This window comes from Neovison vison, chromosome 6 (assembly GCF_020171115.1).
Source record: "Neovison vison isolate M4711 chromosome 6, ASM_NN_V1, whole genome shotgun sequence".
NCBI lineage: Eukaryota > Metazoa > Chordata > Mammalia > Carnivora > Mustelidae > Neogale > Neogale vison.
The window spans coordinates 19,733,763-19,747,037 of record NC_058096.1 but is presented as its reverse complement, the minus strand read 5'-3'; the positions used below and the strand labels follow the sequence as shown (position 1 = coordinate 19,747,037).

Here is a 13,275-nt window from a genome sequence, read left to right as displayed (position 1 = left end):
AAAATTGGGAGATCGGTTACAGATGAGGTCTTTGAGAGAACAGCGACTTGAGATATTTTGTAAACTTTTTTTTTTTTTTAAAGATTTTATTTATTTATTTGTCAGAGACAGAGGGAGAGAGAACGAGTGAGCACAGGAAGACAGAGAGGCAGGCAGAGGCAGAGGGAGAAGCAGGCTCCCTGCCGAGCAAGGAGCCCGATGTGGGACTCGATCCCAGAACCCTGGGATCATGAGCCGAGCCTAAGGCAGCGGCTCAACCCACTGAGCCACCTAAACTTTTATCTTAGGGGAATATATTTCCACAAAAAATACCTTCAATATAAACAACACTTTATTTTTTTCTTTTTCAGTGAGAATCTGATTACATGATTTCGGAGGGGAAAAAAAAACCAAACCTGTATATCTCTATATTTGCCACATTTATTTTAAAGTATTTTCTTTCTCTGTCATGTTAGGTGGACTATAAAAACATTTTCAATCAAAACATCTCCATGCTCACATAGGGGCAACTGAAATCAGGTGGCATTAATCCCTTCTGTTTCTTCGGTCTGGGATTTTTCACTGTTGTGATTGGTGCCTCTCTTTAGAGTACTACTCCCCCATTCCCTTTCCCCAATCTTCTGAGAAGTCACACACTTCCTCTCTCTTCTGGAGACATGGAAATACTTTAGGTCACCTAATGTCTAATTGCTCTTCTGCCAGGAAGTCGCTTATCTTTTTTTTTTTTTTTTTTAAGATTTTATTTATTTATTTGACAGAGAGAGACACAGTGAGGGAGGAAACACAAGCAGTGAGAGTGGGAACAGGGAGACTGATCAGGGGCTTGATCCCAGGACCCTGAGATCATGACCTGAGCTAAAGGGAGGCAGTTAACAATTGAGCCATCCAGGTGCCCTTGTTGGTCCCTTGTCTTGACCATTTCCTTTTCCTAGATTAATTTTCATGTCCTTCTAGACTTGTTCTCACTTAACCTTCAATATCTAGCTCAGACGACTCTTCTAACACACCAATTCTGGGATAGATTGTCCACCTATGGGGCAAATATATCATAAAAGTATCACAAATACTCATTAAGCAGAGCTGACCTGCCATCAATAATTGTTTATTTCCTCTATTAGATTGCAAACATAGTTCATCTTATTAGTTACTAGTTCAGTACCTAATTCCATGTATGGTACAAAGTATGCAATAAAAAATAATGCTAATTAATATATGGGTAAAATAAAATGGAAAGATAATCCTATGAGAACACATTCATCTGACATTCCACTTTCAAACTGAAAAGTAAAATTATGAAAATAAAAATAGCCTGCTATGTGATTTTATTTACCTTTATATCTTATTTAAAATAGTTCCCTTTTGTTTACTTTTGACTGGGGCTTTTGTATATTTACACATGTTCTCTTTGGATCTTCTCAGTAATTAAGTCTTCCTTTTAAAGATACTAAGTATATATATTTATATAAAATTTATATGAAACTATATATGTATGTGTGCATATATGTATATTATATATACACATATATACATATACATATGTATGTATTTGTATGCTTTATGTATTTGTATGTATATGTATATATATGTGGTATATATATAATATACACATGTATATGTAGTATATTACATATATATATGATTTTTAAAGACAAAAGGCATCTACAGGGGCAGCATTTATAATGAGATTTTTTCTTCTTACAGTTTTAAAACATCAACGAAATAATGGCTGATATTATTGTCTTTTTCAGTACTGTGATTTTTTTGTAGTCAGTCAGAAAACTTTATTTTCTTATTTTTGAATTTGTTGTGTTTCTTTTCTGCTGCTAAAATTTATATTCAAATATGATGTTCAAGAAAAAGACACCAAATATAAAAATTATGCAATTTTATAATTTTTCTGTTCCTTCAAATCCAGTGAAAATAATTTTATAATTGAACAATTTTAGGTAACATCTTTTTTTTCCTTTCTTTGTTTTCTGCTTATTCAGGCAACAATGACTTTAGTTATAAGTCTTCACTTGAACCAGGAGGGAAAGTTGTATCATAAGGGATCCCAAACTCAGAGGTCTGTTCTGCAAACTTCATCAATATTCTTTGCTCATTGGCCACTGTTCAGTCATTTGACCCATTGTTGCTATTTTGGTCTCTAGAAAATTTTTCCTCTCTTCATCAGCCTTAATTCTGTACCCAAATGTATTTTATTGTTATTTATTTATTTATTTTTGTTTTGTTTTGGTGCAAAATGGTTTTATTAAAGCATGGGGACAGGACTCTTGGGCAGAAAGGGCAGCTGCCTCATACCCAATTTTAAATAATTCAAACATTTTGGCGATGTCACAGCCAATTGAATTTTCAAATGAGCTTTGAAAAAATATATATATGTATTTTAAGTTTCTTCTTTAATGGATTAATGTCACACATTATTTCTGAAACAGCTTCATAAAAGCCTGCATGAATTTCATCATCCGAAAGTCCCTGAATCAGATTAGTTCCTTTTGTATTCATACCTCTGTTTTCTTCTGCTATTTTATCTCTAATGTATTCACTGTGAATACAGTAACTTTATTGATTTCTACAACAAATGAGTATGAGAAGCTAAGAAAACTGGCCAGTAACTCCACATTTTTATTTTTTCTTCAAGTGCTGTATATCCAGTATCAAGTTGGGATTGCTTTGAATTAGTGAAGTCCAGAATTTGAAATTCTTTACTTTCTTCACAGTGTATATCTGCAAAGGGTATTTTTAAAAATTTATTTATTGAAGGCTTTTACTTATGAGAGAGAGAAAGAGAGAGAGAAACAGGCTTCCCTCTGCATTAGGAGCCCAACACAGGGCTCAATGCCAGGACCCTGGGACCAAGACCTGAGCTGAAGGCATACACTTAACCAACTGAGCCACCCAGGTACCCCAAGGAGCTGTATGTATTTTAGATATACATCCTCAGGATTGCTTTCTGTAGAGTTTATTTTTTTTAACTCATCATTTTTTTCTTCTCTCTCTCTCTCTCTCTTTTAATCTGGTATTTTTGCTGTGACATATTTTTTTTTGTGTTGTTTTGCAAGCTTTATAGCAGCAGAAAAATATTTGATGGGCACTTGAATGTTTACAGAATAAGGATAAGGAGATATCTGATAAGCCATCTTAGAAAAAACTATGCTTTTGCTGATTTATCAAGTGTCTATCAATGCATCTGAGAGCTACCATCATATTTTCCATTTTGGATTTTGGATTATGTTGAACTTTCATGACCTTTTTACCTTCAAATTTGCCAAAACAAAGTTCTCTTTATTATAGATTTTAATTTTAACTATTTTTATATTATATGGATTCTGCTATATGAAAAGTTCCAGATTAAAGGTTAATCATTCTCTTTTCTTTATATTGAAGGGATAGATTTAAGGATGCGGATGATTTGATGGATTTTGGCACAACGTGATCATTCAAATAATATATATCAGAACTGACACTACATTTCTCAATATTCTAGCCATCTTTAGGAACACATCTCTCCGGAGTTTTCGAGATTATAAAAAAGTGTGGCTAATAGGAGCTACTCAGCGTTATGTTAGCAACACTATGGACACATTTAAAATCTATATGATAACAGAATAATAATTGGACTTCATTCTTATATTGCCATGGAATTGTGTTTTCTTTTATTTTATATGCTACACTTGCTACTGTAAGTTTTCTTGAAGTTCATGTTCTGAGTACATTTTTGAAAAGCAAGGAATAGGCTAGTGTTACGACAAGAGGATGGTGAGAGTGGGGAGCACTAAAGGTAAATGTATTTGTTAAGTGGAGAGTATGTATTGCTGGAAAGTAATTTGGTACCTAATGTGTTAAAAATTCAAATACATACAGTTATCTATCTATGCATTATTTTACATATAATATGTGTGCGTATGTGTGTAAATATATATATATATATTTACACACATACGCACACATATTATATGTGTATACAGGTATATACGTATATACCTGTATACACATATACATGCACATTTGGAGAACAAAACAGAAATAGAAACAGCTATTTCTGAGGGGAAAAATAGTATACTTTCTTTAAAGGATTTATTGTTTTCATTTTAACTAGCTGAACAGTAAAATTAAAGTTTCATTCTTCTCTCCTAATTTTATTTGAGAGATGGCTGCACAAACCCCTAAGTTAATTTTTTCTCCTCCTGTAACTCCTAATGAATTTATAATGCAGTGAAGAAAAGGTCTTTCCCTTTGTTATCTCATATGAACAATTAAATTCTTCTTGGTTGCTCCAAATCAGTTTCAAACCCTGACTTTTGTATTTATATGTTAAAAATTGTCTTGCTTCCTATAATCATATATATACATATATATGTATATATATATATATATATATATATATATATATATATATACACTTTTTTGTTTGTTTGTTTCTCTCTCTCTTCTATAAGGTATATACTATGGTTGTCATTTCAGAATTCAAGTTAAGTCTGGTACTAACACTGATCCTAGACATAACTGATATGTGAAATCAGCAAAACTACCCACCATAATAATAAGAAACCAATGAATAAGAATTCTGTGTGGTATCTCTAAGCAGCATTAACTGACTTAATAGCATACCAGGAAAGCAAAATCGCTTGAATTGTTGAAATAAGACTTGGTAATTTGTCTTTTCCCCATTAGGCTTAATGCATTTTGATAGTTAGAATGAAGAAGAGAGAACAAACTATAATAGGGCCAGTGAATGAACCTGCATTGCTGTCATTAATATCAAGCCACTGGTGACTAAGATTTCGGCACATGAATAATTATTACTCTTGGCTGTGAGGGTTGAGAACATTACTAGGGAATATTTGCATTTTTACAGTTTTCAGAAGTTTTTAGTTTTTGTTTTTGTTTTTTACATTATTTAATTTTCTATCTTTGTCTATAGCACTCAAAATGCTCCTCCATAAAATCTTTAATTATTTGTTGTTAATATGTCTATTGAATACTATTTTTGCAATGGAGTTTTATTTTTTGTTTGTTTATTTTTTGTTTTTGTTTTTTGTTTTTTGTTTTTAAACTGTTGACAATGTCAAAAGCCTAATAGAACAATTCCTTGTATAAATTTAAGATCTTCATTGCCACTCTGGTGAACCTCTACTTATCGGAAATATTTGAATAATTCTGTGTAAAGCCCTATAATTTTGTTTGAAGAAAAAAAAATCAATTAAACTTAGTATAGTATGTTGTCAATTTTTGAAGACCCATTTTGAAGGTCATTAAAAATTATTTTAAAGAGGAGCGTCTGGGTGGCTCACTCAGTTAAGCATTCTACTCTTGGTTTTGGATCAGGTCATGATCTCATGGTCATGAGATTGAGCCTTGGGATAGGCTCCAGGCTCAGCACTGAGTCTGCTTGAGATTTTCCCTCTCCCACTGTTCCTCTCCCCACTTGCATGCAACTTTCTCTCTTTTTATCCCTCTAAAATAAATAAATAAATAATAAATAAATACATAAAATCTTTTTGAAATTATTTTATTAATTCAATTTTAAAGACTTTATTTATTTATTTTGACAGACAGGCAGACCCAAGCAGGGGGAGCTTTTGTAGGCAGGGGGAGAGGGAGAAGCAACGTTTTCCCAAGCAGGAAGCCCAACGTGGGATTCGATCCTATGACCCTGAGATCATAAGCTGAGCCAAAGGCAGATGTTAACCAACTGAGATACCTAAGTGCTCCTAAAAAAATTATTTTAAAGAAAATATCTAAGTAGGTAAAAAATAAATAAATAAATAAACTGTTGAATAATATTCTCATTTTAAATTATTGAAACTGTGTGTATATATATAGACATTATATATAAGTCATATATAGTAATTTTATATCATTAAGCAACTTTGTGATTTAGCTCTATTTTTATATTGTAAATTTATGATATATTAAAATGAACATATATATAGATTTTTCATTTGCTTTAACACTGAAAATACATTAGCACCTTTTAGCAAAGAACAATGTAAAATGATCAATGCAGGATTTTACATTATATATCTAGAGCTATGGGTATTATGTATATGTCTATAATTATAAAATTTGATAAAGGATGAATACCCAACTTTTGTAGCAACATGGATGGGAAGAGATTATGCTGAGTGAAATAAGTCAAGCAGAGAGAGTCAATTATCATATGGTTTCACTTATTTGTGGAGCATAACAAATAGCATGGAGGACATGGGGAGTTAGAGAGGAGAAGGGAGTTGGGGTAAATTGGAAGGGGAGGTGAACCATGAGAGACTATGGACTCTGAAAAACAATCTGAGGGGTTTGAAGTGGCGGGGGGGTGGGAGGTTGGGGTACCAGGTGGTGGGTATTATAGAGGGCATGGCTTGCATGGAGCACTGGGTGTGGTGAAAAAATAATGAATAATGTTTTTCTGAAAATAAATAAATTGGAAAAAAAAGAGTATATAAAAAAACACATTTTAAAACATGGATTTGAGGATAAAAACAATAAAATTTATAGATATTGTAAACAATAATAGGGAAATATAGAATTGGACCCAAATAATCCTGAGTTTGATTCCCACTAGGATTATGTACTAATCTCTGTGACATTTTTTGCCATGGTTAAACTTTTAGAGACATTGTAAAAAATATATACCCATGCTATAATATCATTCACCTTAGATTGTTTAGATTGCTACTGGATTAGAAAATTTAATGTAGTATTTAAAATATTTAACCAAGGGGTGCCTGGGTTAAGCATCTGTCTTAAGCTGAGGTCATGATTCCAAGGTCTTGGGATGGAAAAGCATGTCAGACTCCTTGCTCAGTGGGGAGCCTGCTTCTCCCTCTCTCTCTGCAGCTCCCCCTGCTCATGTTCTCTTTCTTTCTCTATCAAATAAATAAATAAAATATTAAAAATAATAAAAAATAAAACACCCACTCTAGTGTTGCTTATGTAGCAAGATCTACATTTATTTTACTGAACAAATATACTATATGTATTATATATATTCATATATAAATTCTCTTACTAAGGCCTAATACAGGTGGCATAACTTGTATGTATAAAAAGACTGACAAAGTCACCCAATATATCAATATATATTAGGCCAGCAATATCTGTATGCTCTTTCAGTCAAGTAATTGAAATGGTCTTCCATTTTTTCTTAGAAGCGAAGATAAAAAGTTTATTGGTAATTATGTACAGTACAATGCTTGTTGATTACAATAACTTGAAATAAATCAAGATATAAAAACATTCATTATTTTCATGTTTCACAGAATGTTTATGTTGAATTTTTCAGATAAAGTACTTTTCTGTCTATCCTGGATATTCTCTTTCTTGTATTTTATGATGCATAGAAAAAAGTTTTAAAAAATTATGTAGGATTATTATTTAGGATTTCAGTTGCCTCTAATTCCAGAAGTTTAAATGGTTTCAAGATTTTGACGTACTAGCAAGATTATTATCCATACCCAGTTTCAAAATTGTTATCATATTCAGGAAAGGATGAAGCAAGTATGTTAGGAAATAGATCCCTAACAGTGAGTTTGGATTTTTCTTTCATTCAAAACCATGAACTTTTAGCAAAATTCATTAAACCAGAAAAATAGAGACACTTTTTTTTTTTCAACAGCATGTCTCCGTCTAATTAGCTCAATAACATCCCTTTTATTTTATGACCTAGTACCATAAGAAGTAATTGCTTGCAGTGTCTATTCTCCAACTATTGTAAAATTTTTCATTTCACCATGTAATTCTTGTTACTGTAATAATATATATCAATGATATTTCTGCTACTTTTAGTCAGTCATGATTGTTTTGATATAAAACAGCTCTTTCATGACCCACTTTCATTTATTTTGCAAAATATGCCAGCCCTTGAAATAAAAATAAAAATTAGGATCTCTGTAACCTATATGCCCACATCTCTTTCCCTGCCTTTGTCTTTTCCTCCCTATTTTTACTCTTATATCTTTATCCATCCAATGTGACATCAGATCTCCTATGTGATCTTCACAACTGGTCCCAGAACTACAAAAACATTGATGTGTTCTGATTAAAGTCCCAGGTCCTCTTCATTGAATAAATCTTGATCTTCTTTAACTGGTGGTGCTAAGCATATAGTTCTGGCTTTTCCTGGTTTTCACAAAAAACTGTTCTGGACAGTCGCACCTGGTTCTCAGTCTTTGCTCATTAACTGTGGGAATGATTGTCTGTCTTGTGCAAGAAGGCTTTGTAAATGTCTTCACTCCATAGGATGTGGTGTTGGTAAAAGGATTCTAAATTACTTGAGAGGCAAGAGTAACCTCCTGATTGGAGACAGAACCCCCCCCCCCCCACTGTGTGAAGTGCCATGACAATGCCTGTTAAATTTCTAAAGACTCTCCCTGAAGCATTAGGTCTTGTCACTACTGCTCATTAGCTCTGTAGCCAGTGTTATACAGGTAATGGAAGATTTGCATACATTACAAATGTCACAAATCAGGAAAATCAGATTTACTGTCCATTCTAAGATTTGCAGTGTTGCTTCATTGTTGAAAAACAAAGGAATAAATAGCATTTGCAACCAAAGGGCTTATGGGTAACAAAAACATCATCAGCTTGTAGAATCTTTATTAGTCATTATTTCATCCCTATTTACATATGGATGCAGTGTACAAACACACATACAGTTTCCTCTGTGCATAATAATCTTCTGTAGTGCAAGAGATGGAACAATAAGATAGTTTGGATGGAAATACATATTTTTATTTATTTTTTTCCTTGTAAATCAGGTGAGAGGGACAAAATAGTTTGTCAGTCCAATTTCTATAAAATCAGTTTCTGGATAGCCCCAAATGATATTTCTTCAAAATGATTCAGTGAAATTAAATAATTATTGATTCGCCAAAACAAGCAGGCACAATAGCTGTACTATACTGATGTAATAATAATCATGTAATATGATTACATGATAATCATGTAATATGAACCAGTAATATGATATGATTACATGTACTGATATAAATAATCATGTAATAATGTTAGTTTCATTCACAGTGGGAAAACCATTAGGTTTTGGAAAAGTATTTATATAAAGTAATCTATCTACAGAGATAAAGAATTTTTTTTTCTTTTATTTGTTCTTTTTTTCCCAAATAAAACATGATATCAAGCAGTTAGCTAGAAGTTTCTGTATGGTATAAAGTATAAACCAAATTATACTTAGGAATAAAAACATATATGGAGGAAATTGACTGGGTTTACATGCAAAGACATTCTACGAAAGCACTAATTAAATTAACACTACCACAGAAGCACTGACGTTAGAGGGAAGAAGAATAAGGAGGAAAAAAATGTGTGCATGAAATCTGCTATAGAATTTCCTTTCTAATTTGAAAAACTAACTCAGAAATATAAAACATAACACCTCTATGCTTACTAATAATAAGTTTTATAGCTTAAGCACTTAATAGTTAACTTTTTCCAATAATGGCAGGAGAAAGATAGGAACGATCAATAACAATTATGAATCTTCTCTGGAGTTCGATGAAATCCCCAGTTGCACAACACAAGCGTGAATATAACCACACTCATCTTTGCAAGTTTACTTGATAACACAAAATTACATCTATTTGTTTTACTCTATATCTCACTATTTATAAGACTTATTATACTATAGAACAGTGAATTTTGGTAAGGTTACTATTTTCCTGTGGAAACAAATTCCAGTTTTTTTAAATTTTGGCCATCATATTAAAAATTAAGCAATATAGTAGCAGTATTTCTCAGCATTTTTACCTTCTGCATAAGCTATTATCTTCACTTTATATGTTTGGGATACTAAAAATGAAATTTTAATGAATATTGTGTATCTTACCTTTCCTTCTTCTTTGTACCTGCACTTGGAAAAGGCAGATTTTGTGTAAGAGCATCCCTGAGGCAAGGGTCCATCTTGAGCATCCCTTGAATTACTAAACAAATTGCATAGCCAGTAAAACTAGTCTACATATATCCTTAATAATTGTAAAACAGGATTTGGAGTATGTCTTTTTTTTTCCTTTTTTTTTTTTTTTCCAGAATTTTGGCTAAATTTTTAAAGCAGGTAAGAAAGGTGTCAAGTGTTTCCTGTATTATAAAACAGAGAGAGGAAGAAAGGAACAAACGAAGGAATGAAGGAAGCAAACTACAACTAAGATCTTATTAAAAAGTGACATTATTAGTCCCTTATTTTTAGTCTTTATGGAAGAAAGCTAAACATCACTAAGATCAAGGATTATATGAAGAATGCTCCCGTGTTTGGCCGTTGAGACATGTTTTGGAGTTATGTGCAACAAAACAGAAAAACAAAAAAAAACATTATCTTTTTACCCATCTCAAAGCTGATGAGTTAAACATGACATGTGTTATCTCTTCTGTTCAATGAACTTAGCAGGGCACTCAAGATCTTCAGGAAACTATCAAGATTCTTTAGAAATTTAGAGAGAGTAGAGATTAGTGTCTGCTTTTCATCTTTGTCTCCAAAGAACTCACAACAAATGACGCAGATGTTGTGTCTATTCCCTGAAGGAGATGTGTGACAGTTTGGAGAACACACAACGCTCTGAGTGAAATGACATTTTCTTTTCTTCTAATACCCTCTCTCTTTCTCAAACCCTGGACTATTCACAGGCAGCCAGATAGGAAGGAGAGGGGACAGAGCAAAGGTGAACGGTGGCTATATCTCCTTGAAACCTTATCTTCCAAGTCATTTGCCAGGCCTGACCTGCTAGATGGGGGAAACTTAAAATTGAATAGAGCTTAAAGCTTTGATGTAGACTGGATTGCTCTTTCAAATACCTGAACATGAAATTGATCTTAATAAATAAAAATCTGGATACAGAGGAAGGGAGAAAACGAGAAAAAACAAATGAATCAGATATCTGCAGTTTTTAAATTTTGATTAGAAATCCAAAATTTACTGAAAGGATTTATACAAGAAGAAAAAAAAAAAAGGCACTGATGATTTTTGTGCCTCTACAGTGTAGGTTATGCATTAACTTTAACATGTGCTGAAACATACCAGTTGGCAAAAGTTCATGGTCTTAATCAACACGGGGACACAAATTGTAGTTTAGTTTCGGAATCCAAATAATTTTAAAAAAGATACCCTCTTTAATCCAAGAGGAATTACTGAAATAAAAGAGAGGAAAACAAGTGTATTTCACCATAGCTCTCAGAACAATTGCCTTCCCCAAATTCCCCAAAATCATAGTGCCTATTGCCTTAAAATATTCCATCATAGATATAGACAAGCAGAAATTTAAATAGCCATATGAAGTAACTAAACAGCTAATAATTCAATTACATCTGAGTTTTTTTTTAACCTTACAACCCACTTGACAAAATAAGACCCTTTGAACTTTACCTATCTCTACCAGTTAAAATAGTTAATACAGATCAGTATAAATTAAAATAAGTCCTCCAAGGAGTTAACTGAATTACACAAGGCCTGTTTAGATAAGGAGTGATTAATCCATTGTTTCTCTGCTTAGCCCAGTTTCTCCTGTTCTTAAACCTCGTAGGAATAAATGGTGCTCCATCGTAGTTTGGTCCTCATACTCAATATTATTAAAATTAAAGACTCCATTCAATCATCAACTGGTAAATAATTTGCAGTCAACTATTTGGCTAATACATTCTGTTCAGAGCCTATTATAATAGCCTTTCAACTACAGTTTGCCTTCATCTTCAAAAAGACACAATATACTTTATCTGACAATTTATGGGCTATAACAGCCTTGGCATCACACACAATATTTTCATATAAGATATTAACCATATCCACCTTCCTCTAGAAACACAAATATATCATCACAGCAATGACATCTTTCTATAAGTAGATTCATTTGCCATATGGATCAAGGACATCCAAATACTCATAAAGGAGCTCTAGAAAAAAAAAAAAAGGGGCCATTGCCCCAGATAAAGACCACTGCTTCATTAAAATTTCTGCATGTTATTTGGCCAATTAAAAGCACTTAATCCTTGACATTTTCAAGAAACAGCTATTGAACATTTCATCATCCATAATATGAACACAGACATTAATACTAATACTTGAAGCCTTCATGGGTTCTGAAAGAGACATATTCCTGATTTAAATATTTTCTTAAGCCTAGAAGTGCTGTTATTCAGAAACTGACCCACTTTGAATGCCCACCTTCCATTACAATAGTCTAGAGTCTGTCCAAATTTCAATATAACAGATACTCCATTGGTGTCTCCAAGAAACTTTTTCACTGTGCATGGTATAGGAACCTCCTCTTCTGCCACCTAAATTCTTTGGACCACTTATAGTAGCTATAAATTTCTCATAAACTTCTGATGCAAGAAACTGCCATTCTTGGCTGCACATTACCTGACATGAGATAAGTAATTGCTAGATACATACATGGATCTTATTGAAAGTGGTCCTTTCACAGTCACTGAACAAGGGACCTTTATATCCTGCTGCCCATTGTGAATTAGGTCAGGAAGAAGCATTTCATAAGGCATAGCCACTTGGTAGATGAAAATAAAACACCAATCCTGTGCCTCCTGGCATATCCTAAATGTAGGAGAAAATGGCCTCCTCATCCTCAGTCCCTTCCTAGATGTCATGATGCTGAATGAAGTCATCTCTCTACCAAATCCCTTGGCTACATGAGAGTCCATTAGTATGAACTTATTGTATATCAAATAAAATTCATATACTTTATGAATGTCAGCACCACCATTACATGTTCTAGAACCCCCAGGGAGTTGCTGTCATCTGCCCCAGGGAGATGCTTAACCCCATCTCTCATCAAGGACAAGAAAGATGAGTCAACACAATTGGCCAGACTTTGAGTAGCAATTCTTGACAATGGATGCCCTGACCAACATCAGCCCCATCTGTACATTTTTGTCGACTCTTGTACCATTGCCAATGGTATGGTCATCTGGTCTGGCCAATCACCAAAACAAGAATTCCTTTTCTAAGGTTGCCTCGTTCAAGGTAAAGAACACTAGAAATCTCTTCCTTGCAGATACCCAAAATTCAAAGCACAATACAAGTCTCATTAAGACACTTATACCCTTTGGAGTTTGAGATATCATTGACAGTAACAAAAGCACATATTTTGTTTCTCAAGAGCTGGGCTCTTGAACAAGGCATTCAATGGAAATTCATTTCCATTATTAGCCTCAACCTACCAACCTTGAAGAGTGCCAGCCATATGTTTTATTTAAATAAAATTTAATTAAATGAAACATGGTGCATTTCAGCTACCAGTCAAACATCATTTCTGA

At 33.2% G+C, this 13,275-nt stretch overlaps 1 pseudogene; it reads right to left on the bottom strand.

The window, feature by feature from the left end:
• Nucleotides 1–2,084: 2,084 nt before the first annotated feature.
• On the bottom strand, nt 2,085–9,918 carry LOC122910008 (annotated as a pseudogene).
• Nucleotides 9,919–13,275: the final 3,357 nt, after the last annotated feature.